This window comes from Mesoplodon mirus (assembly GCF_964341445.2).
Source record: "Mesoplodon mirus genome assembly, chromosome: 18".
Taxonomy (NCBI): Eukaryota; Metazoa; Chordata; class Mammalia; order Artiodactyla; family Ziphiidae; genus Mesoplodon; species Mesoplodon mirus.
Window position 1 is genome coordinate 40,861,047 of NC_138994.1, and position 24,026 is coordinate 40,885,072.

At 48.9% G+C, this 24,026-nt stretch overlaps 1 pseudogene across 1 annotated transcript; it reads right to left on the reverse strand.

Annotated features, from left to right (window-relative positions):
- Positions 1 to 16,226: 16,226 nt before the first annotated feature.
- LOC309793429 (DDB1- and CUL4-associated factor 16-like) lies at positions 16,227 to 23,936 on the reverse strand (annotated as a pseudogene). The gene is made up of 2 exons: positions 23,771 to 23,936; positions 16,227 to 16,863 (listed from the first exon to the last, which is right to left on the reverse strand). The product of its transcript is annotated as a DDB1- and CUL4-associated factor 16-like (transcript).
- Between the last annotated feature and the right edge of the window lie 90 nt (positions 23,937 to 24,026).

Here is a 24,026-nt window from a genome sequence, read left to right on the forward strand (position 1 = left end):
AGAGGGAAATAAGTCCCCCAGAGGTTCTGTTTGGTTTCTACGGGGCAAGATTTTGCTTTCATGGGACTTCCCTGGTGGTGCAGTTGTTAAGAATCTGCCTGCCAGTGGACACGGGTTCAAGCCCTGGTCCAGGAAGATCCCACATGCCGCGGAGCAACTTAGCCCGTGCGCCACAACTACTAAGCCCACATGCCACAACTACTGAAGCCTGAGCGCCCAGATCCCGCGCTCCGCAGCAGGAGAAGCCACCGCAATGAGAAGCCTGTGCACCACAACGAAGAGTAGCCCCCGCTCGCTGCAACTAGAGAAAGCCCACGAGTAGCAATGAAGACCCAACGCAGCCAAATAAATAAATAAATAAATTTATTAAAAAATTAAAAAAAAAAGATTTTGGTTTCGTGCCCCCAACCCGTTATGAGGCGTTTGAATCCCTCCTCCTGCTTGGTTCAGGGGGCTGTTGGATGGTAGGTGTCTGCATTTGATGGGTCAGTCAGGGTCCACAGCTGAGGTCAGGTTGGCCAGAGTCCCTTCCTCTCAGGGCTGCAGAGCTCCTGATGCGGACTCTGCTCTCTCCCCACCTCTTCTCCCGTACCCTCCACCAGCACCCCCTGTAGCTCCAGAGTTTCATCTGGGAGCAGAGTGAACTCCTATTGATAGTCACCAATGAAAGATGGAATTAGGTGTCTGGATGTCTTGAGAAATAAATTACATAAAGTGTTCCAGAGATAAAAGAAATTCCTGTGGGCTTGCCTGGGTCTGGATCACTGTATCGCAGCATTCTTTCTTGAGTTGAAAGGTGAGGGCTGACTGGGTAGAATATGTCTTGTGCTCTGACATGATAACACATTCCAAGCTGGGAGTTGTGGTGCACAGAGTAACAGTCAACCCAGATGACATGGGGCATCAGAAGTGGTCAGAATGTGCTGTGTATACACAGCTAGGTGTCTAAGGCTCTCTCTCTGCTGTTTGCTGTCTTTTTTTTTTAAAATTTTTATTGAAGTACAGTTGATTTAAATTTATTTATTTATTTATTTTTGGCTGTGTTGGGTCTTCGTTGCTGCACGCAGGCTTTCTCTGGTTGCGGTGAGCGGGGGCTACTCTTTGTTGTGGTGCGCGGGCTTCTCATTGTGGTGGCTTCTCTTGTTGTGGAGCACAGGCTCTAGGCGTGCGGGCTTCAGTCGTTGTGGCGCGTGGGCTCAGTAGTTGTAGCTCGCGGGCCCTAGAGTGCAGGTTCAGTAGTTGTGGCACACGGGCTTAGTTGCTCTGAGACATGTGGGATCTTCCCAGACCAGGGAAGCCCTATTTTCTGTCTCTATGGATTTATCTATTCTGGATGTTTCATATAAATGGAATCATACTGTCACCAAACCCCAGTCCGGCTGCTCGCCGCTCGAAAGCCAATTAAGAGGCCACGTCGGTGGAAAGGAAAGTCTGCTTTATTTCAGAGGCCGGCTGCCAGTGGGGGGAGGGCGAACACCTGTCTAAAGGCCAACTGCCCCACCCCTGAGCAGTCAGTGCTCACAAACGGTCCTCAACATCAGACACACATCAGAAACGATTGACAAAAAGGCCCAGATAGCCCTTAGTGCTCACAAATGGGAAGGTTGCCCGGGTGCACGCGGGTGGACTTTCCCAGCCTTGGCGCTCATCAGCTCGTCCCAAACGCACGTTTCATTTCCACCAACCAAAAGCGAGCCAGTGCCGAGCAGGGTAGAAACAGGGAGGATCCCCGAAACAAATGCTTTCGGCAGTGCTGGGAACATCCTCTGAAATCCCCCTCTCGGGGCTGGCTAGCCACAAGCAGCTGGCTCATCGCGGCTTACCCCGGCGTGTTTGCCGTAGCCGGTGGCTCTACTCTGGGAGACCCGGGGAAGCCAGATGCCGCGAGAGCACAGCTCCACGTCGGGCGCCAAAATCTGTTCCCGAACCCAGGTCCAGCTGCTCGATGCTCGGAAGCCAGTTCTCGAGAGACAAGTGTTGGTAGGTAAGGAAAGGTTGCTTTATTTCGGAGGCCAGCAACCGGGGGGCGGCGGGGAGGGTGGACACTTGTCCAAAGGCCGACTCCCCCCCGACAATCAGGGGGCAAGAGCTTTTATAGACAGAGGGAGGGGGCTGCCTGCAGAAACAGTGCAGTCAGCTCTGACAGTCACCTTGAAATTGGTCATCGGTGGTCTGACCAGCATCATCTCGATTGTTGCAGGTACAGTTAGTCTTCAGTTCCAGGGTCAGTTTGTTTCCATTTCCTTGAGGCCAGTTTTTGGAATTGTGGCAGCTTATGTCATGGCTACAGCCTGGTCATCATGTAGTTAACTTCTTCCACCTGGTGGGGGTTTCAGTATCTATAAGGCAGCTCCCAGGACATGGCTCAGAATATTACCTATAGCCCTTAAGGAGGAAAGTCCTTGACTTTGCTTAATGACTAAACTATTATTATTTGGTCTCCTTTGACTGTTTTCCTTTGTTTCTGCATTTTCTCACTTCTCTGATTAAACTTATTCTTTGGCTAAAGCTTTTCCACAGACAAAAGGCAGGCTGAGGACATGGGGGCACAAGGACCATAGCGTCCTGCTCTGTTTTAATACCATATGGTGTCTTTTGTGACTGGCTACTGTCACTTAGCCTAACGTTTTCAAGGTTTATCCACGTAGCAGCTCTTTTTCTTGAGAAGAACCTGTGGGTCAGGTGAGACACGATGAAAATGATTCCCTGTTACGACTTTTATTGGGGTAGGGAGCAAACTTTGCGTGTCATAGTTGCCCCATAAAGTGTTATTGCATTAATTTAGGTGGATTTCAGCTAAGGTGCTAGGCGCCCAATCTCCCAGTAGGATTGGGACAGATGCCTTCTCTTCTAAAATAAAGTGTTGGTTAAGCAAGTTGATTCTGGGGCCAAAATGCCTGGGTTCAAGTCCTAGCTCTGCTCGCCACCCAAATGGTCATTCTGTGACCTACCACAGGTTATTTAACCTTCCTCAGACTCAAGTTTCCTCATCTGAAAAAGCCTACTTTCTAGGCTGGCTTTGAGGACCCAGTGAGAAAATAGATGTAAAGCTCTTGGCCTATTGCCTGGACCCTGATAAGCCCTCAGTAAAGGCTGACAATAATTGTCATTAATTCTTCAAAGACCTACAGTCTGATAGGCACGTGAACGCCTGTAGTACAATGTACGTTCCCTGAAAGACATATGATCAAAGGGCCACGGGCCCAGTGGAGGGAACAGTCAGTTCTAGGTGGGGAAGGGACAGGTAGAAGGGGAGGGGAGGCAATTTTGCAGGATGGCAGCCTGGAGTCAAGGCTCAGACCTCGTCGACACACAGATATTTTTGGGCTGCTGTTGTGGGTTTTTTTTAAAATTAATTAATTTATTTATTTTTGGCTGCATTGGGTCTTTATTGCTGCATGCGGGCTTTCTCTAGTTGCAGTGAGCGGGGGCTGCTCTTTGTTGTGGTGTGTGGGCTTCTCATTGTGGTGGCTTCTCTTGCTGTGGCTCGCGGGCTCTAGGTGTGTGGGCTCAGTAGTTGTGGCTCGCGGGCTGTAGAGCACAGGCTCAGTAGTTGTGGTTCACGGACTTAGTTGCTCCACGGCATGTGGGATCTTCCCGGACCAGGGTTCAAACCCACGTCCCCTGCATTGGCAGGCGGATTCTTAACCACTGCACCACCAGGGAAGCCCTGCAGTTGTGTTTTAACGATTTTCAAATTCAACATCTTTAGGCAGGCCGTCATCCCCATCGCTCCTTAGTGAATTAAGCTCATTTTTGGGGGGCATTTCCGTTTCCAGCCTGTTCATCAAGGCCCCTAGGTTCTGGTCCCCACCGTGGGAGATAGCCTTTGACCTGGAACTTAAAGGTTGTTTCTGAATTAGCCAGACAGGGAGCAAAATGGGGGGCCGGCAGGGAGATGGGGATTTCTTATGTCCTTGCCTCCAGGCCTACAACCCTACCGGTGATTAGTGACACTCTTTCCCATGCTTCCTTTTACAGTGAGTTTGTCTACAATGACAGGGCTGCGCAGGTGAATGGTGAAACAAATGACAGAATGAAGAGTAAGTTTCCCGTCTCCCATCTTCCCCTCCTCAGTTGCAGCTGGAATTTTGTGGCATGCCAGAGACAAATCTTCTGTGTATACTTAAGCACTGAAATGTATATTCATCTCCCTTCTTCCCTGTAGTTTTTCACAAGGGCAGCCTTTTGAAAATATTTTTAATCAAATGTGAAAACAAAAACAAGGCTCAGAACCACATGGTTTTGTTTCTGTTTTCACTTTTATTACAGGATTTTCTCAAATGTACACTTCAGTTAGAGAGGCAAATACAGCAACCCCTCACATACCCATCACCCAGCTTCAGCGGTTATCCACTTTTGACCACCTTTTTCATTTTTAACCTACTTTCTTTGGTTTCCCTTAGGGTGATAGTATTTGCCATTTTTACTTCAATAGTTACTGTGATCATTGTATATATAGATTTGCCTCATTCATTTAAATAGAGACATAGAATTTCCATTATGGGGATGTTCCATATTTTAATCCACGCCCCCTCAATCAGCATTTAGGTTGTTTCCAGACTCTTGACATTATAAACAATGTCCCCAGATGCATTGTTGGAGGCCATTATGTTACTATTTGAGGTACTCGTTCTCCTGCCTGGGCTGTTAGTAGAATTAGTATTTCCCACCAGTAGCTGCAAGTTCTGTCTGTGTCTGTTAGAAGCTCATATAATTCATTTCTATGTGTCCTGATATGTTAAAATGTTGTGTGCTTGTCTTTAATTTGGAAAATGTTTATCAAGCACCTACTGTACACCCATGTGGGCTCTGGAGACGTGAGCACGACAGGGACACAAACCCTGAATTCAAGGAGCATATAGTTCAGTGAAGAAGGCATCACATGGCATTTTTGCCTTTTCCCCCCACTTGAGATGTGTCATATCAGCTAGGATCAGGTTCAACTGTGAGTGGCAGAAAATCCCAATAGTGGCTTAAACCAGATAGTAGTTCATTTCAGTCTCATGTAAAAACCTGAGTGTAGGAAGTCCAGCGTGGGAGTGGCCCTCCATAGTGTCAAGAACTTGAGCTCTTTATCTTGTTCTGTTGTATGTGGCTTCTGTTCCCAAAGTCATCATATGGTATAAAATGGTTGCTCTAGCTCCAGCCATCAGGACTGCATTCCAGGCAGCAGGAAGGAGGAAAAGAAAGGATAAAGGTACAGTTCCTCTCTTTAGGGACCTCTATGGAAAGTCACACATACCACTTCCACTTACATTTTTCGGACCAGAACGTAGTCTTATGGCCATCTAGTTGCAAAAGCGGTTGGGAAATGTAGTCTTTATTTGTGGTGGATGTGAACTCAGATACAGATCAGATATAAGCATCACACTGGCTTGTGAACAGGGTGCTTGAGGGCTAACAGTATGCCTGAAGGGAGATCAAGGAAGGCTTCCTAGAGGAGGTGACAATGGAGCTGGCCCAAGATAGACAAGGTTTTCTTTCTATGAGATTTAAGAGAAAAAAGCTGGGACTTAAAGGGGAAAGTCAATTAAAAAAATTGAAATTGTTTCCGAACCTTTTTCATTTTCTCAGAAATTCTGTATAAAGTCCTTAGCAAGAGTTATTGGCCTCACTCAGAGATTATTTGTTGGATGGATGCATGAATGAGTCAAGGGAACGTGTGAGTGATTCCTAGGGTTGTGAGGTAGTTACTCTGGCAGACTTTATTTTCTGAAGACGGTCACAATAATACCCCTACCTCACGTGCTCTTCTGCAACTTGTTCTTGTCACTCCATCAGAAGGTGTGGTTTGTTTTGCCCCCCCCCCCCCGCCCCGCTGAGTCTGGCTAAGTGCTGTGACCCCCTTGACCAATAGAATATGGAAGAAATGATGCCTTGCTGGTTCCGGTAGCAGCCCTTAACTGGCCTTGAGGTTTCCACTTCTTTCCTCCACGTGAGAGGTGTGGCCACCCCGAGGCCACCCTGCTGCTGAGGGGCCCAGACCACATGGAGAGGCCTGGAGGATGGGGCACCATGGCGGGGGAGAGAGAGAGAGACCAAGGAGCATCAGAAGCCAGCGTGTAATAAAGAAGTCGTCTCGGAAATGGATCCTCCAGTCCCGCTGCCCTGGCTGATGCCACGTGGATCAGAGATGGACTGACCAGCCAAGTCCTTCCTGAATTCCAGACCCATAAGAGCTTAAGTGAAATAAGCATGGTTTTTAGCACAGCACTGGATCTCTGGAAATCTACCTTGGGGTACTATGTTATGGGGTCTGCAGGCTGTCCCTGGGCGGGGCTTTGTGGGAAGGTCCTGCATAGAACATCTGGAGGGGTGAGGACAGGTCCACAGACAGCAGTGGGAGTGAGTCTCCATGCAGCCTCTGACAACCAATCCCCACCAGAGGAAGAGGGCTCCTTAGGGAAATTGCTTATCTCATGTTGTAGATGAGCCTGGAGCAGCTTGTTGTAAAAATAGCAAGGAAGCTATCAAAGACCTCGAGGGTCATGTCAAAAGGACTCAGGAACCAGCGTGAAAAGGCTCTGACTGGCTAGAGGAGGGATACTTGAACATCCCTAAGAATAAGAGCTGTAATGGATTGAAACAATTCAAATATATTTAAACCCATGAATTCATTACAAAACCCAATAACTCTAGTCACTTTTGGGGCGTGCAACGCACCCAGGTTATTATTTTGAAAACTGATAGTGACTTCCTTGGCAGTCCCAGTGGTTAGGACTCGGTGCTTTCATTGCAGGGGGCATGGGTTCGATCCCTGGTCAGGGAACTAAGGTCCCACAAGCCTCGTGGCACGGCCAAAAAAGAAAAGAAAACTGATAAGGGGAAACAATCCAGGATTTGTCCTGCTGTTCCCATGAACTGCGCCTCAGTGTAGCCAAGGAGTCGGCGAGAAGTGTCTCCTTATAGAAGAGCTCTGGATGAAAAATGAAGAAGGAATGATAGAATTAGAATATTACCTGTTGAAACTGCCCATGAAGTAACTTTTCTAGTCATGGATCATCCACAGCTGCTAACATCACAAAAGGAGACACTACCGAGTAGATGACATGCCTGCTGATATTTACAACACCGATTCTGGAAAAGCAAAACTGGACCCGGTCAAGGCTCTCTACCTTATAGCCAGTTCATAGGGGACAGAGGAACACGTAGTTCAAGGACACCATGGGGATGTCATCAGTACAATCCAGACCGGGGAAACTCAGTTCCTTCTACACACAAGGAACCAAAGTTCTTATTGTACAAACCTGTACAATAAAAGAGACTTAAGAGGTGGGTGGACCGATGGCAGCCCACAGGCCTTGTTTGGGTTTGCCGTGACCCCTCATGGCCTTGTGCTCCTCAGGACATCCTTTCAGCTGGGCTCCAGCTGTCAGTGCCAGGCCTTTCTTTCCCTCCTCTTGGCGTTCCCGAGAGAACTGGGTTGGCCCAGGTCCTCTCTTTGTTCCAGGCCAGGCCACAGGTCAGAGACCAGGCAGTGGACCACCTGCTGGGATCGTCTGTCCATCTTTGACTTACTCAAGTGGAGGTGCAGGGCCATGGGGGACTCTCGTAGGGAGGGGTGATGTGTGCTGGTGTTTAGCACCTGGAAGGCAACTTGAGGACCCAGAGAGAGGTTTGATCAACTTCTGACCCAAAGCACTGATTTTCTTCTCATTTTTCCTAGAAAGTCTGAGTGCTAAAGAGACATTTCTGAGTCTGTTTAGCCAGTGATTTGGGAAGGGGGAGGGGAAAGAGGAGGGCCTGCAGGAGAGGTGGGAGCTAGGGGTCCGGGCAGTCCCCCCATGGATTTCGAGTGGGACCTCACGATGAATTGATGCAGATAGTTGCCTGGGCTTCCCCTTCTCGGTGGCGTATGTTCTGGAGTCTGTTCTCATACTTACAGAGTGTGTGTCCACGGAAAACTCACTCACTGTCTCTGTGCCTCAGTGTCTTCACTTGTCAAGCTAAAGTAGTAGAACCTACCTGTTAGGCCGTGGAGGAGATTTTGAACGTCAGATCGGTGAGTGTGTGGGAAGTTGAGGACAGTCCCCGGCATGGGGTGTGTGTACGGGTGACCCGAAGCCAGCTCCTGACCCCCGGGTGCCCTAACTCATTATGCCGTCAGTGAAGGGAAGGGCTGGGCTCAGCACCTGCTGAGGCCGGTCAGGTTCACCAGGGACCCTGGAAGCCCTGGGGCGTCTGACACTGCCTCGGCTGGTCCCTCTGAGGTGACAGCGGTGGGGGGATAAGCCCAGAGGCACAGCGTGCTGACTCTCGGGGAATTTGCTGCCCACAGAGGAGGGAAGAATGCACCTCTCCAAAGCCGACAATCAAAGGCCCGGCAGGCCCTGTAGGAGGAAAATAACTCGGGCCATGGATTTTCTCTGTGAGATTTGGAGCCTCGCCATGAACGACATAGACGCGGGTGTGGTTAGCATCATGGCCTCCCCTGTGTGCTGGCAGGTGGCGGGGCTGATGTCACTCCCCAAAGGCTCTTTAACTGGTCGGTCCAGGGACCTGGCTCCCAGCTGGGCCCTGGTCCCTGTCACCTGCAGCGCTAGTCCTGTGAAGAGCTCAAAGAGCCACTTCAAGCTGTGGAAGGCTTTATGGGTTGTGTCTGTGGAGGTTCTTGTGAAACCGTGGTCACCTGCCACCCCCAACACTGCAAACCTACCGCTGCCCCTGGCCTTTGCACACGAAGGTGTCCACAGTCTCCCTAGACCCGCCGGGAGAGAGGGTGGAGCGTCTCAGAACTCATCTCCTTCCTTGCCCGTGCAGACCCCACAGTGTGCCCGCACAGCCAGGCCCTGCAGGCTCCATCTCTTATTAATGCCCTTCATGGTGCCCGAGGAGAGGTGACAGGCAGGCCCCACTGACTCGGGGTCCTAGCAGGGGGAAGGATGCCCAGGGAGAGGGACGGGACGTGAAGAACTAGAATCTGGAGAGAGGATGGATAGAGGAAGGCTTTCAGAGAAGGACAGCAACCAGGCTTTGGCTCGTGGGCAGGAGGAAACGTGGGTCTGTGCCGCAGAACACTTGGGTGTGTGTTTTCCTGCCACTAAGTGATGAGGCTGTGACACAGAGAGACACGTCTGCCTCCTGGTCCTGGGCTTTCCCCAGCACGTGCCAGAGAACCCTGGAGACAACGGGACATTGCTGACCATCGTGAGGGAGATGAAGTGCTTGCTTGGGTGCAGAGAGGCCAGAGGACGCTGGATTCCTGGCTGGGCAGGTTGCAGGCAGGGACAGAGCCGTGGGGGGATGGAGAAGAGTGGATACTGGGAGAGGCATTTGGGATGGACGACCTGGGGCGTGATGACTCTGCAGCAGAGAAGTCCAGCCCGGCTCTCAGATGGGTCCCAAGCTGACACCCACAATTACACTGCCCTGTGCCGGGTCCTCCTGGAATCGTGGGGAACTCTTCCAGAGTTGGGGTCTCAGGTGAGGTTGGAATTTACATGTTGAACATTCCTTACAGAAACATGGACATGTCACTGGAGTGGAGGAGATGGGCTGATTCCCATCAGCTTCTGGTGACAGCAATTGTCTGCTGTTCATCCAAAGAGCATCTTATTTCCAGAGAAATAGGCTTATTTCCGCTGAAAGGAGCTTGTTGGGGAGGTGAATTCTTGGGCCTCACCCCAGATCTACTGAATCAGAAACTCTGGGGTGGGACCCGGCAAGCCGAGTCTCAATAGACCTTCCAGGTGACCACACGGAGGCAGGCGACCACTGCTCTCCATCTGGCTGGGTCTGGCGCAGAGTAAGGTTTTGTATTTGCTCCTCTGGGGGCAGAGACCCAAGTGAGGTTGTGCACACAGTACCTGGGCTAACCCTGGAGCCGGCTGAGCTCCCTGGGGAAGAAGAGAAAAGGGCAGAAGACTCCAGGGCAGGGAGCATGGCAAGTGCTGATGTCACAATGCCCCATTTACTCTGATTCCAGGCTCCTGGACCACCTGGGGGCAGCAGAGAGAGGATGGCTGGTGGCAGCAAATAGAGGACCGAGAGGGGAAGTGGGATCCAGGACCGCGGGACGTTTGCGGGGGAGAAATAAGGCCTGGGCAGGAGAACCACCAGGAAACTGAAGGAAGTATGGGGAAGCACAGAAGCATCTCAGGTAACAGTTGGGTGTGTGTGGGGGTCCTATCTCACACCTTGGAACACCAGGTGTCCCGGAGAGGAGAGTCAGGGATGAACATGAAAAAAGCACAGACCCAACCGGCCCGAGGCCGAGCCCTTCACAGCAGGAGCCTTCCTGGAGCCTCCGCATTCCTTGCCGGTTCCCGATTGGTCTGGTCGCACTCTGCCTGCCGCCCCCGGACTCTTGTAACCCTACTGAGGTCCGGAGTCTGATTAACTTTGCAGAGGACTCGGGCATGTTTTTAAAAACGGTCAGGTGACTCCACAGTGCAGTCAAGGTGACAAGTCTACTTGAGCAGCAAAACAAACCAAAACAAACACACAAAACATACCCACGTTTCCTGCTGGCGGTGTGGGGCCGGGCTCCTATCACGTTCCCTCGGAGCTCAGGACCCAGAAGATGCTCGGCCAGGACTGGGAAAGCATCTCCTTAACTCTGACGGTTAAGAACCTGTAGGAACCCATAGGGGAGAAGGTCGTTACAGCCATCCGGACAGTAGGTTTTTAAAAAACTGGTGATGAATATTCCAGTTGCTTACTTAAAAATAATTAAGAACAGGAGGAAAAAGGGTCAGTAAATAAACACAACAATTTGTAAACCTTGAGATCAGTGAGGCCACAGTGTAGACGAGCGAGGGGAAAGGGAGCGAGGACTCCTTTCCACGGGAGAGGGGGGCCTGGGCCCACAACCCAGACGCCCCCAGAGGCCACTGTCTCTATGCTGGCGGCAGCTCTGGTTCTGCTCTTGCTGAGCTGCATGGAGTTGGTGAGAGAGAAGCAGGAAGGTGAGGGGCAAGAACGCAGGGAGCCAGAGCCCGGGGTTCAGTTCGGATTCTGCCCCGTGTCTGGGAGATGGTCACTGACTAGCCTGGGGTCAGGGAGCTGGTCCTGTACGCTTGACCCTCTGGGTTCCAAGGTCACAGTCTTCCTCCAGGCCTCCACCAGCACTTCGCTCCGTCCTTTTCAGCTGACATTATTTCAGGGGTGTCTTCTGAGCGCTCACAGCTGGGACTTGTGCAGGGTATAAAGATGCTTCCCCCCCAGTTGTGGATGGTCAGGCCCATATGGCCTGGGTCTGCCTGCAGGGCAGCGATTCCAGCGGCCTCTCTTTGCGCTCTTGGTGCTTCCATGAGGGGTCTGGAGCCTTCAGGCTGAGCAAGAGATGGCCCCAGGGGTCCCTCCTCCTCTCTCTGGTCAGAGTGTGGGCCCTCGGCTGTCATATTGGAATGGATTAGTGTGTGTGTGTCTTTGTGTTTGTGTGTGTCTTTGTGTCTGTGTGTGTGTGACTGTGAGTATCTGTGTATGTGCCTGTGTGTTTACGTGTTTGTGTGTGTGTTTCTTTGTGTTTGTGTGTCTTTGTGCCTGTGTATTTGTGTCTGTATTTCTGTGTGCCTCTATGCGCTTGTGTGTGTATGTGTATGTCTCTGTGTGTGTATGTGTGTCTCTGTGTATGTGTATGCATGTGTTTGTGTGTGTACATCTGTATTTCTGTGTGCATGCCTGTGTGTACATGTTTGTGTGCATCTTTGTGTGCGTGTGTGTCTGTGTGTGCATGTGTGTGTGCGCCTGTGTGTGCATCCCTGTATGGGTGTGTGCCCACCCTCCCACTTTCAAGCCCCTTCGAGGCTGTGCATTCTTTTTTTTTTTTTTTTTTCAGTACACGTGCCTCTCACTGCTGCGGCCCCTCCCTCTGCAGAGCACAGGCTCCGGACGCGCAGGCCCAGCGGCCATGGCTCACGGGCCTAGCCGCTCCACGGCATGTGGGATCTTCCCGGACTGGGGCACGAACCTGTGTCCCCTGCATCGGCAGGCGGGCTCCCAATCACTGCGCCACCAGGGAAGCCCCGAGGCTGTGCATTCTGTCCTTCCCGCCCGGAGGCTGTCAGTGGGCGCCAGGCTGCTGGGCCTTGGGGAGTGAGGAAGGAGTGGCAGCTGGTACAGGCTGCTCCCTGGGGAGTTTTGGCAGAGAAAAGGAGGAAAATAGAAGTCAGGGAAGCTTGGGGTCAAGAGAAGAATTCTCTAGGGGAGGGGAGACTTGGGGATGTTTGAAAGCAGAAAGGGAGGGACATTTGGAAAATGCTGGTGATGAGAGCAGGGAGTAGGGCCAATGGGCGGGGCGTGCGGAGGGGACGGACTGTGGAAAGTGGACGTCAGCACAGCTGCTCTCCGTCCCGGGCTGGTCACCAAGCACCCAGATTGCTCACACGCCCAGCTGCTGTGCTGGTGCTGTTGGGAATGAGCCCTGACCAGCAAAAGGGGCAGGTAGAAGGTGCCAAGCACCAAGCCCAGGCCAGGAGCTGCTCTCTGCCTTTAACAGGCTCAGCATCTCATGCGACAAAGATGTATCAGCCTCTCACACCTGAAGGCTTGCCTGGCATATGGATCTTCACCCCTCCCCTCCCCACCTCCACCCCTCCCCCTCCCCCTCCCAACCTCCATCCCCACCCCCTCCCCCTCCCCACCTCCATCCCCACCCCTCCCCTCCCCACCCCATCCCACCCCTCCCCCTCCCCCTCCATCCCCACCCTTCCCCCATCCCCCTCCCCTCCCCACCTCCATCCTCACCCCATCTTCACCTCTGTACCCCTCCCCCACCCCACCCCATCCCCATCTCCATCCCCACCCCAGTCCCCACCCCCATCCCCATCCCTGTCTCCATCCCCATCCACATCCCCATCCCCATGCCCATCCACATCCTCACTTCACTAGAGAAAAATGAGGCCAAGAGAGGTTGGTAACTTGCCCAAAGTTACACAGCTGGTAAATGACAGAACCAGGACTGGAGCCCAGCGCCATCTGACTCCAGTGTTCAAGCTCTGGATGCCTCTGTAGCATTGGGCTCCTGGTCCCTGGTCCCCCTCTGACCTCTGGCTCTGTTGCCTGCTTGATCTTCTAATATTGCTTTGCCTGCTCCTGAGTTGACCCTTCACTGTTGGAGCCTCAGCCAGCCTGTGTGCCAGTTCAGATTTTCCCACCAGCTAGTGGCTCCTGTTTCTTCCCCAGGACCTCATGCGGGAAGACAGGAGGGTGCTGATGACAAGGCATTTCCAGTTGGATCGGGCCAGTGTCATGCGTCATGGCCGCTGGTAAATGCGTGGTGGGGAGTGGGCTGCAGAGAGAGAAAATGGGGAGCCGAACCCAGAGCTCACAGGGCTTGGTGCTGTGGGGAATGTGCCGGTAAATCAAGGAGAAAGGAAGGACGGGTTGCCAAGTGGCGGGGAGCACGTGGTTGAAACCAGACATCAGGAATGTGTAGCAGGTCAGGCCGGCTGCCTGGCAAACACTTGGCCCACTTTGATTTTCAATTTTCATTGTTTATTTCTAGCATAAATGTTTATTTCACCTTTGTAATTCTCAAGGTTTTTAGGAACATGGGAAAGAATGACTTTGTTCTGGTTTTTGACACTTAGTTTTGGCTGTGGAGAGACAAGACCTAATTAGCTAATTACAGCCTAAAAGTCACTGGCTGGTGGCCAGGGCTTCTCTGAGGGGGAGACTGCCTACCGGACGTCTCCAGGCTCTGCGTTCTTCTCCAGCCGCCCCGGCTCACCGAGACCCTGACCCTCCCCGACCCCGTGGCCCTCTGGTTTTTCGACCACACCTGATCCTTTCTTTCTTCATCCCACACCCTTCTTCCCAAGTCTCCTCTCTGATGCTAAAGAGACTCCCTCCCCCACATCCAGACCCACCCTAGACTGGTGGCCCTACCACCAGTGGCGGGGTTGTGGGTGACACCCAGTTAGCCTCCACAATCCTCCGTTTCCCCTTTCCCTTCCAACTTTTGCTCCAGTCCTGCCCACCCTCCCTACTCCTTTTTCTAGCCCTGCCATCCTTATATCTTTAAAGCATTTTTTAAAAATTGAGATATATCAATACATCAAGTGCACTGAGGCATACATTTTATATCTTTGTGATTTTTCAAAAGTGGACGCCTGACAACAACCATCCACGTCAGGAAGTAGGACAGTGCTACCCCCAGGAGCTCCCCTCCAGCCCCCTCCCATCACTTCCCTCTTCTTTAATCCTTAGAGGTAACTGCTCTCTTGAATTTATGGTAATCAATTATACCCGTGCTTTACGCTGAGGAAATGTATTCCTAAACACTATTTTGCCTGCTTTTTTAAAAAAATTGAAGTATAGTTCATTTATACTGTTGTGTTAATTTCTGCTGTACAGCAAAGTGATTCAGTTATACACATATAGACATTCTTTTTCATATTCTTTTTTTTTTTTGCATGTACAAAGCTGTTGTTTTATTCAGCTGGGAAGCGGAGGAAAGGCTTCTTTTGGGAATGAACAGCAAAAATGTGTTCATGAACAAGGCACTTTTACACACACACACACACACACACACACACAGGAACATATTATCGTTACATAACGATCAACATATTTTAATTTTTAGACCCCTCTACCTCTTCCCACCTTCCCCTAAAAAAAAGAAAGAAAGAAAGAAAGAAGGAAAGAAAGAAAGAAAAAGAAAGAAAGAGATTTTTGTAACATTTTAAAAACTAACTTCATAGGACATCTACAAAGGAACAGTTACTGATACATTCAGTTATACTAACATTATATGGTTTCAGTTCAGTAACAATTTTCCATTAACAAATAGTTTTTTCTACCTACTACAATTCCCTCCTTTTTCCTCAAGAGGAGACCACTAAGGTTCAGCAGAAACTACTCATTAGGTTATAAACATTCTTCTCTCTCCTTAAAGTTGCTATACATTTATAGAATTTGTGATTCCATTAATGCTTCCATTTTTTGATGCCACAGTGTATACAGCACTTAATTATGGAGAACAGGAAAAAGCAAAACTAAAATAAGGAAGGATATATGATATATCTTGAACAATCTGTTTTCTGATTCCCTTTAGATGCCCAGTTAACCAGGATCACACAAAGGTTCACTCTTTATTGTAGGTGTGTGAAAAGACTTACTGGTCTCATGCATTTTAGGCATGTTGATCTCTCTGTTTTGACTCATCCAAATAAACACAGCAAGACTCATTTACAAGGATACATATGCTTTCTATTCAGCCAGAAAAAAAAAATCTACAGCTAGATGTAGAAAAACAATGATGCTAAAAAAACTCTTCAACTTCAGACTGTATTAGGCTGAGATTTTCTGTAGTAAGTTTCTTTAAAGTTAGAAGTGTTCCTGAAAAGTTTGCAATGGATGTGGAAAGTGCATGAAGAACTGCTCCAGGACACATCATACAGACGAAATACTTTAATCCACTAGCATAAATGCTCTCTTGGTTTTGTCCCATTGGTATTTGGAACGGGTTTTATTTGCTCTTGACTAAGGTCTGGATGCCAAGATGCAGGAAATATAGTCCCTACAGAACAGGTGTCTGTTTAATCCCCAGGTATGATCTTATAAACCAGGTTAGCTAGAGACAGCCTGGTGGGAGCCTATAAAATGTTTATGCTATAACTGCAGGTCCCATAATAGGTCTGGGGCAGTGTAGGCTACTACTACACTACTGCACTCCCTCCCCCCAAAATAGGAACTCCTAAAAGGTGCCTGCCATATGTAGGTCTACCAACATAAAAACTGGGAGATAAATCCATATTCCCACCATTGTTTAAATCTGGTTCTTCAATTTAATTCAACTACCTCCCTAGAAATGAATATCAGAGAAAAGTATGCTCAGAAAGGTATTACTGGGAGTAGCTAACTTATCACTTTCCACAATGGCTGTTCTGAAGGTTGGGTAACAAATAGGGTAGTGGCCTCCTTTTCCTTCCCATTAATAATTAGGTATCTAGTTAAGTCCATTAGATAGGCAGAGTAAATTGTGGGGAGAACTGAGCGTGGAGAATAGTCAACTTATCTCTTGTAATAAGGTCCCTTTTGACTAATTCTCTACTGAAGTTCTCATTTTAGGTCTTTCAAAGGGAATTCTCACAATGCACATCTTCTGTAGTTGAATTACAGGACTCTTGGGTATTACATTCAGTACTTGATCATATTTTCGCCTATCAGGACAGGGCATAGTTTGGTGGAGAAGACGTTAGTTTCTCGACTGTGGGCTGTGGAACTGTATTCCTTTCTCAACTGGCAACACGAGAGATATGAGAAGGAACGGTGGATCTTTATAGTGATGCAGTTAGGAGTTTGTTAACTGCCTTTTGGAAGTCAGTGTAGGAGTGAGTAGTGTTGATGGGTTCAGTGCGGGTTGTTTCCTTAACTGTTTTAGTTAACCAGCCACAGCAACAACCAGAAACACACGAATTAGGAATTTGTTTTAGGTACTCAGGTATGGGAGTGGCTCTACTCAATGTTCGGCTTAACTGTTTGGTGGCAAAGTGCAGTGCTCCATTTAGAGTGGCATGATCTCTAGAAAGCCGGCTGGGACTCAGAAGGGGCTTTTGAAAAGGTGGGACTCCACAAGAGTCTAGAGGAGGCCATTCAGGAACTGGTTCCATTTTGGGTACACAATGTCTTAGTCCGGTCTCTCGAAGTATATGGACTGGTGTGCTAGCATCCAAGAGTTTAGTTTAGCATGATACAACCAGGAATTAGGATTTAAAGGTTTCCAAGTTGTAGAATATTTTAAAAGGCACTTAACCTTCCAGGCAAGACTCTCAAGAGGTGTTAGATTGGGCACCACAGGGTCCTCTTCTTCAGAGGAATCCCACTCTTCCCCAGAACTCTCATTTAGGTAGTTAGTGTTTTCTTCTTCCTCACTTTCTGATTCTGATAAGGGTTCAGGAGAGGGATTTCTAGGACCTGTTAGAATAGAACAATGGTATAGAAAAAAAAAGTACCAGAAAAAGTTACCAGTATAAGCCAGTAAAACTCTAACACTGGCAAACAGAAGCAGAAGATGAGAAATCCTTTCAATAGGATTCATTTGTCTGTTTCTCAGTCTGTTACACACACACAGTATGCCTCTGGCTCGCACCACTGTGCAGTTCTTCAAGATTATGTTGTATGTTCTTCACTTACAAAGAAGACAACTTAGTTCTCAGGACCAGTTCAGTGTGTAAAAGTTAGTCACTTACCAGTGGCACAGGTCAGAGTCTCTCCTTCAAATCCTGGCTACCCAAGAAGAGAAGGGGTCCTCATCTAGGCAAGCTGATTTTCTTAGCATGGTCTCAACTGGTTGTGAAATTATGAAGAGACACTTTGTGTACTCTTTTTTGTTGGCAGGGATATTATATCTATTTGGTAATGAAAAGAAACTCAGTGGCCGCCTTCTTTGTCTGCTGGTGCAGCAACTTTTGTGCAGGGGGATGGTGGGACGAGTTGTCAAGGATCTGTCTGGTGTGCACAGATCCAGTGTTTTCCATAGGTAGTACAAATGCCCTTGGAAACTGGTGACTTAATTGTTGGACTATCTGGAAAGGTAGGCTTAACCTGTGAATTAGAAGACCAAGGAGGATCCTTTCTTCTTCCTTGCCTCATTCCCAGCTGCAAGACCTGACTAAGCCTAGCGCCACCAGCTCTGTTCCAACAGTCACTCCTCCGCAAGGCTCGCATTCCCCATATTCTTTTCCATTGTGGTTTATCACAGGATATTGAATATAGTTCTCTGTGCTATACAGTAAGACCTCGTTGTTTATCCATCCTATATATAATAGTTTGCATCTGCTAATCCCATACTCCTGATCCATCCCTCCCCACCCTGTCCTCCCCCTTGGCAACCACAGGTCTGTTCTCTATGTCTGTGAGTCTGTTTCCATTCTGTAGATAAGCTCATTTGTGTCATATTTTAGATTCCACATATAAGTGATATCATATGGTATTTGCCTTTCTCTTTCTGGCTCACTTCGCTTTGTATGATAATCTGGGTCCATACATGTTGCTGCAAAGGACATTATTTCATTCTTTTTTATGGCTGAGTAGTATTCCATTATATATATATATACACACACACACCACATCGTCTTTATCCATTCTTCTGTCGATGCACATTTAGGTTGCTTCCATGTCTTGGCTATTGTAAATAGTGCTGCAATAAACATTGGGGTGTATGTATCTTTTTGAATTAGAGTCTTCTCCAGGTTTATGCCCAGGAGTGGGATTGCTGGATCATATGTATTTTGCCTGCTTTTTGAACTGGATGTAAATGGACTTATACTACATATACTCATTGGTGCCTGGCTTCTTTCAGTATTTTGTTTGTGAGATTCTGTCGTGTGGTTGCACACAGGTGTAGCGTATTTATTTCCATTGCTATGCAGTGTTCCATTGAATGAATGCACTGCTGTGTATTTTATCCATTTCACCCTAGATGGATATTTGGTTTATTTCCAGTTTTGGGGTATATTATAAGTAATGCAGTTATAAATCTTCTTGACTGTGTGTTTTCATGTTACACAGTTCTGAACTTGGGTGTGGAATTGCCGGGTCAAAGAGTGGGTGTATGTGTTCAGTAGATGAGGTCCAGCTGTTTTCAAATTCATTCCCACTGGCAGTTATGAGCTTTTTCATTGTGCTACGTCTTCTTTCTACTTGTCAGCTTAAAAAGTTTTAGCCATTCATATGGTGGGGTATAGAGCTATCTCATTGTGGTTTTAATGTGAATTTACCAGAGGTTGAGTACCTTTTTCTTTGTTTATTTTGCCATTTGGAATATCATCTTTTGTGATATACCTAAAGTCTCTTGACCAATTTTCTATTTTTTTGTCTTTTTTTTGGGGTTGATTATAGGGATTTAAAAATTTTTTAAATATACTCTGTGTATAAACCCTCTTCTGTCATATGGACTATAAAAGTCTTCTTCCACACCGAGGTTTGCCTTTTTATTTTCTTAATGGTATCTTTCAGTGAACAGAAATTCTTAACTTTAAGAAATCTTTTCCTACATTGAGGGCATGAAGATAGCTTCCCATTTTACCTTCTAGAAGTTTTATGTCTTACTTCTAACATACAGATGGACAACCCACTCGGGACTGATTTTTGGGTACTGGGAGAGGGTAGGAGTTAAATGTAATGATTTTTTCACATGATTATTCAAGTGATCTAGCAGCATTTTTTGAAAATAATGTTCTTCACTCGCTGCTCTGCAGAGCCATAGAGAAGTGGGTCTTTTCTGAGCTTTCTATTCTATGCCATTTGTCTGTTTATCAATTGTGTACCAGTTCTAAACTATCCTCATTATTCTGGCTTTATAAGTTTTGAAACTCAAGCATAATGCATTCTTCAGGTTTGTCCACCTTTAAGATTACCTTCTCTATTCTTAGCTTGCCCTATGTCCATATATTCAACACATTTTAGAATCAGCTTGTGAGTTTCTGCAGACACTCTTAGATGGGTTGAGATGACATCAAATCTACAGCCCAATTTAGGAGAACTGTCATTTTTACAGTGAACATGACATATCCCTCTATTTATTTAGATGTCTAAACATGTTTTTTCAATAATGTATAATTTTCTACAGAAAGGACTTGCACATCTTTTGTTGGATTTATTCCTGGATTTGGCATTTCTGAAGCAATTGTAAACAGTATCCTTTTAGTCATTTGTTTTTGGCTGGTATATAGAAACGCAGATGATTTTGGTATGTTGTCCTTGCCTCCAACAAGCTTGCTAAACTCACTAATTCTAATAGTTTATTTGTAGATTCACCCGGGTGTCTACACGTGCAGTCAGAGTCTTCCCTCCGTGTGTGCGGGGGATTGTTCTAGGACCCCTCGTGGTTATCAAAATCCATGGATGCTCAAGTTCCCTATGGTTGGCCCGGTGTCTGCGGGTTCAGCATCCATGGAGAGTGGGTGGGAGGCAACCGTACACCAGTTAAGAGCACTGGCTTTAGAGTCAGATTGAATCCTAACCTCAGCATTTGACAAATGTAGGGCTTTGAGAGGGTTGCTTGATGTTTCTGAGGCTCATTTCTCCCTCTACAGAACAGGGACACTATGTCATAGGTGTACAGCAATGAGGAATGAATGACATGGAGCATGTCCCTCTGGCGGCAGTGCTGGCACTCACGGGCCTCCCTTTCCATTTGTTACTCCAGTCCTTGTCCCCATGCCCACCTTTCCCATGAGCTCCACAGCTCTCAAAATTCTGGCTTTCACCCTGTCCTCTTATGGAATTGCCCTCAAACTTGCTCCTAGGGTCAACGTCAATAGGCTTATTTGGTCCTTGAGTTTCTTTTTTTTTGCGATACGTGGGCCTCTCACTGTTGTGGCCTCTCCCATTGCGGAGCACAGGCTCCGGATGCGCAGGCTCAGCGGCCATGGCTCACGGGCCCAGCCACTCCGCGGCATGTGGGATCTTCCCAGACCGGGGCACAAACCCGTGTCCCCTGCATCGGCAGGCGGACTCTCAACCACTGCGCCACCAGGGAAGCCCCCTTGAGTTTCTTGACGTTTCTGTGGCCTTGACATGTCCATCTCTGTGATGTCTTTTTTCTGACACCAAGTGTGTGAGGTTTTGCACACCAAACAATTCTTCCATCCTCCACCCCCAGCTGGGTGTCCTACAAGTGAATTCAATTCAGATGCTATCTACCTGGAGAGCATCACATCCCACAGATTGAGGGCTCAGCCCCACAAAACTGCTCCCACTTCAGTTCAAGGGGCTGCCTCTACTTCTGACTAACTGGCTATAAATTTGGGGGTTCCCATCACCTCTTCCTTAGGTTTGCTCACAGAACTCGGGAAATGCTTTACTGATGTTCATCAGTTTATTATAAAGCAGAGGTCCCCAACCCCTGGGCTGTCGACCGGTACCGGTCGGTGCCTTGTTAGGAACTGGCCCGCACATCAGGAGGTGAGCAGTGGGCGAGCAAGCAAAGCTTCATCTGCCACTCCCCACCGCGCTCCCCACCGCTCTCCACTGCTCCCCACCGCTCCCCACCGCTCCCCACCACTCCCCATCACTTACCATCGCTTGCATTACGGCCTGAACCTTCCATCCGCCCCTGCCCCCGCCTCTGGTGGAAAAATGATCTTCCACGAAACCGGTCCCCAGTGCCAAAAAGGTTGGGGACCGCTGTTGTAAAGGATACAGGTCAGATACAGCCAAATGGAAGAGATGGGGGTGACACAGGGTTTCCATGCCCTCTCCAGGGGTGCCATCCCCAGCACATGGATTGTTCACAAACCTGGACACTCCCTGAACCCCATCATTGAGGGATTTTTATGGTTTTCTTTATGTAGCCACCATTGATTAGCTCATTGGCCATTGGTGATTGAACTCAATCTCCAGCCCCTCTCCCTGCTCCAGGGGCTGGCAGGGGCGGGTGCCAAAAGTCCTAACCTTCTAATGACCACCTTTCTTGCCACCAGCCCCCATCCTGAAGCTATCAAGGGCTCCCCCACTGGCAATCGTATTAGCACACAAAAGGCAATAAGCTCCAAAGGTTTTAGGATCTCTGTGCCAGGAACAGGGGACAAAGACCACATATTTTTTATTTTACCACAGTCTCCTTGGCAGGTAATTTCTCTTGACTTCCTGAGACGGCTCCTCCAGTTCTTCTGCCTGGTCCCCTCTCAGGCTCCTCTTCACCTCTCATGACTTAAATGCTGATTTTTTTCATGGTTCCGTTCTCATGCCTCTTCTCAACTCACCCTATGAAAATGAGACATATGACAATCTTTGGCCTCATCTTTTACCAAATCTCTGTGCCTATAACCATGGCTGCCATCTTGGATTCCAGGGTCATCTGGACAACCGTCCAGTGGGCACGACTACCTGCTTTTTCTATGATGCCCCCAATAAAGATAAGCACCCTTTCCCCAAACCTGCTCTCTTTCTCTTTTGCTTGTCTCCATCACCCAAGTCAGAGGCCCGAGCATCTTCCTAGACTCCACTCTCTCCTTCATCCTTATAGTTAGTTGTGGTCACCTTCTGTCCCCTTCTGTTCATTCTCACTGCCACTAACTTGCTTCAGTTTCTCATAATTTTTCCCCCAGGTGCTAAACAGCTTATTTACTGATCTCCCTCTGCCAGTCCTGTTGGCCTCCAGTTCATTATCATAGCAAAGCCATAGGAATCTATCATGATATCCCGAGATGTTATATGTGTATAACTCTCCACGTATCAGGGACTTAACACAATAGATGTTCATTTCTCATTCCTGTAGAATTCAGTTGGGTGTTTTGTGGTCAACTGCCATGTGGTGGTCCAAGGATTCCTTCTATCTTGTGGATACAAGGTGGGGGAAATAGAGTTCTTGGCTGGGCAACTGACTCCCAGCATCCATGCCCTGAGCTGTTCTCCTCCTCCTCCTCCTCACCGGGAGGGACAGTAGCAGCAGCAGCTGCAGCAGCACCTATCATCAGAGTAGAAAGGAGAGGAAGTGACGGATTCAGGGTACTTCTACGGGCTGAGTTAACATGACTTGATAAATTGAATCTTGGGGATGAAGGAAAGAGAAAAAAAGGACTCATTTTCTGTGAAAATGGTTTGTGGGTGGTGCCCTTAAATGAAATGGGGAAGACCAATGAAGGAGCAGGTTTTGGGGTGTGTGTGTGTGTGTGTGTGTGTGTGTGTGTGTGTATCAGAGCAGGGTAGCTCTGAGCAGTTTTGAACAGGGTAGTTGTGAGGCACCTATAAAACATCTGGGAAGGGTGGGGTAGGACGTCTGAGCCTGGCATTCAGGGAAGAGCCCAGGGCTGGAGACACACAGGTGGGAGCCACAGCACAGTGATGGGGTCACCCTGGGAGAGGGTGCCGACGGGGAAAGGAAGGGGAGCCCAGGACAGAGCCCCGGGCCTCTCGCTTTAAAGGTGGAGCAGGGGGACGGGATCTGACGAGGAGCCGGTGAAACTGGGAGAGAGTGGAGGGATGGGGCTGAGGGAAGAGGAAGTTTCAGGAGAGGCCGCGGGTTCCATTGCTGCCAGCAGACAAGCCAAGCACCAAATTACAGCGTAGATGATGGAGTTTGGCCGCATGGAGGTCATTTGCCAGCGGGACGAATGAAATTTTACTCTATCCGTTGGTAATTCAATGTACAGATCAGCTCAGTTAGAGAATCTGGTTGTATCCTCTCCTTGCTGCCCGTCAAGCATTGGGTGAGGTGGGAGCCCCGGGGGCAGCAGGGCCTCCAGCCCCTCAGAGTGGCCTCCAGAGGGAGCAGCTGTGGCCCAGGGCTGGTGGTTGCTCCAAGTGAGAAGAAATCCCATTGTTTTCTTGCTCCTGCCTCAGCTTCAGAATAAAGTTTTAGAAACCACTCGTAAAGGGGGATCAAACTGAGGTGGAAAGAGTGTTTCTAAAACCGGAATCAGAATTTCCACTGACCCCAGAGTTTGGTGCAGCAGTTTTGAATCTAGACACACATTCACACACCATTTCTCCGACTTCCCGGAAGCAAATATTAACCTTTCGGTCTTTCTCTGTTACCTAGCGGGAGGGAGGTGGCAGATGAGCACTTTCTTGTGTGCCAGCATCACCAGGCAGGCTTGTTGAACTACAGGTCCCCGGGCCCCATGCCAGAGGTTCCAATGCGCCTGGCCAGGGTGGACCAGGAACATTTCTAACAAGCTTCCAGGTGCTGCTGCTGCTGGTGCTTGGACCACCCTTGGTGACCTCTGGGCTGGGTCATACACTCATTGAGAGCCGGGAAGGCATCAGTGGGAGGCATCAGTAAGTACATTTAAGTATGCCTTCTGTGGATCCCTCGGGGCTGAAGAGTGGGGTGAGGGCTGTGGTGAGGCTCAGGGACGCGCAGGGCGGCCGTCACCAGCTTTGCTGCCGCCCCTGAGCTCCCTGGCAGCCCCACCAGAGCTTCCTGCGACAAAGCAGCCGTCCTCGGACTCTGCACCACCTTCTTGAAGCCTTCCCGACTCGCAGCTTTCCTCCTTCACCTTGACTGTCAGAAACGTTAGCAGTTCAGGTGAGGCCTGCATGTTCGTGGGTGGACTTTAGGCAGAATTTTAGGCAGAGGGATGTGGTGACACAGTGCCCTCTTCCTGGGACCCCCATGTAGCCCTGGGGAA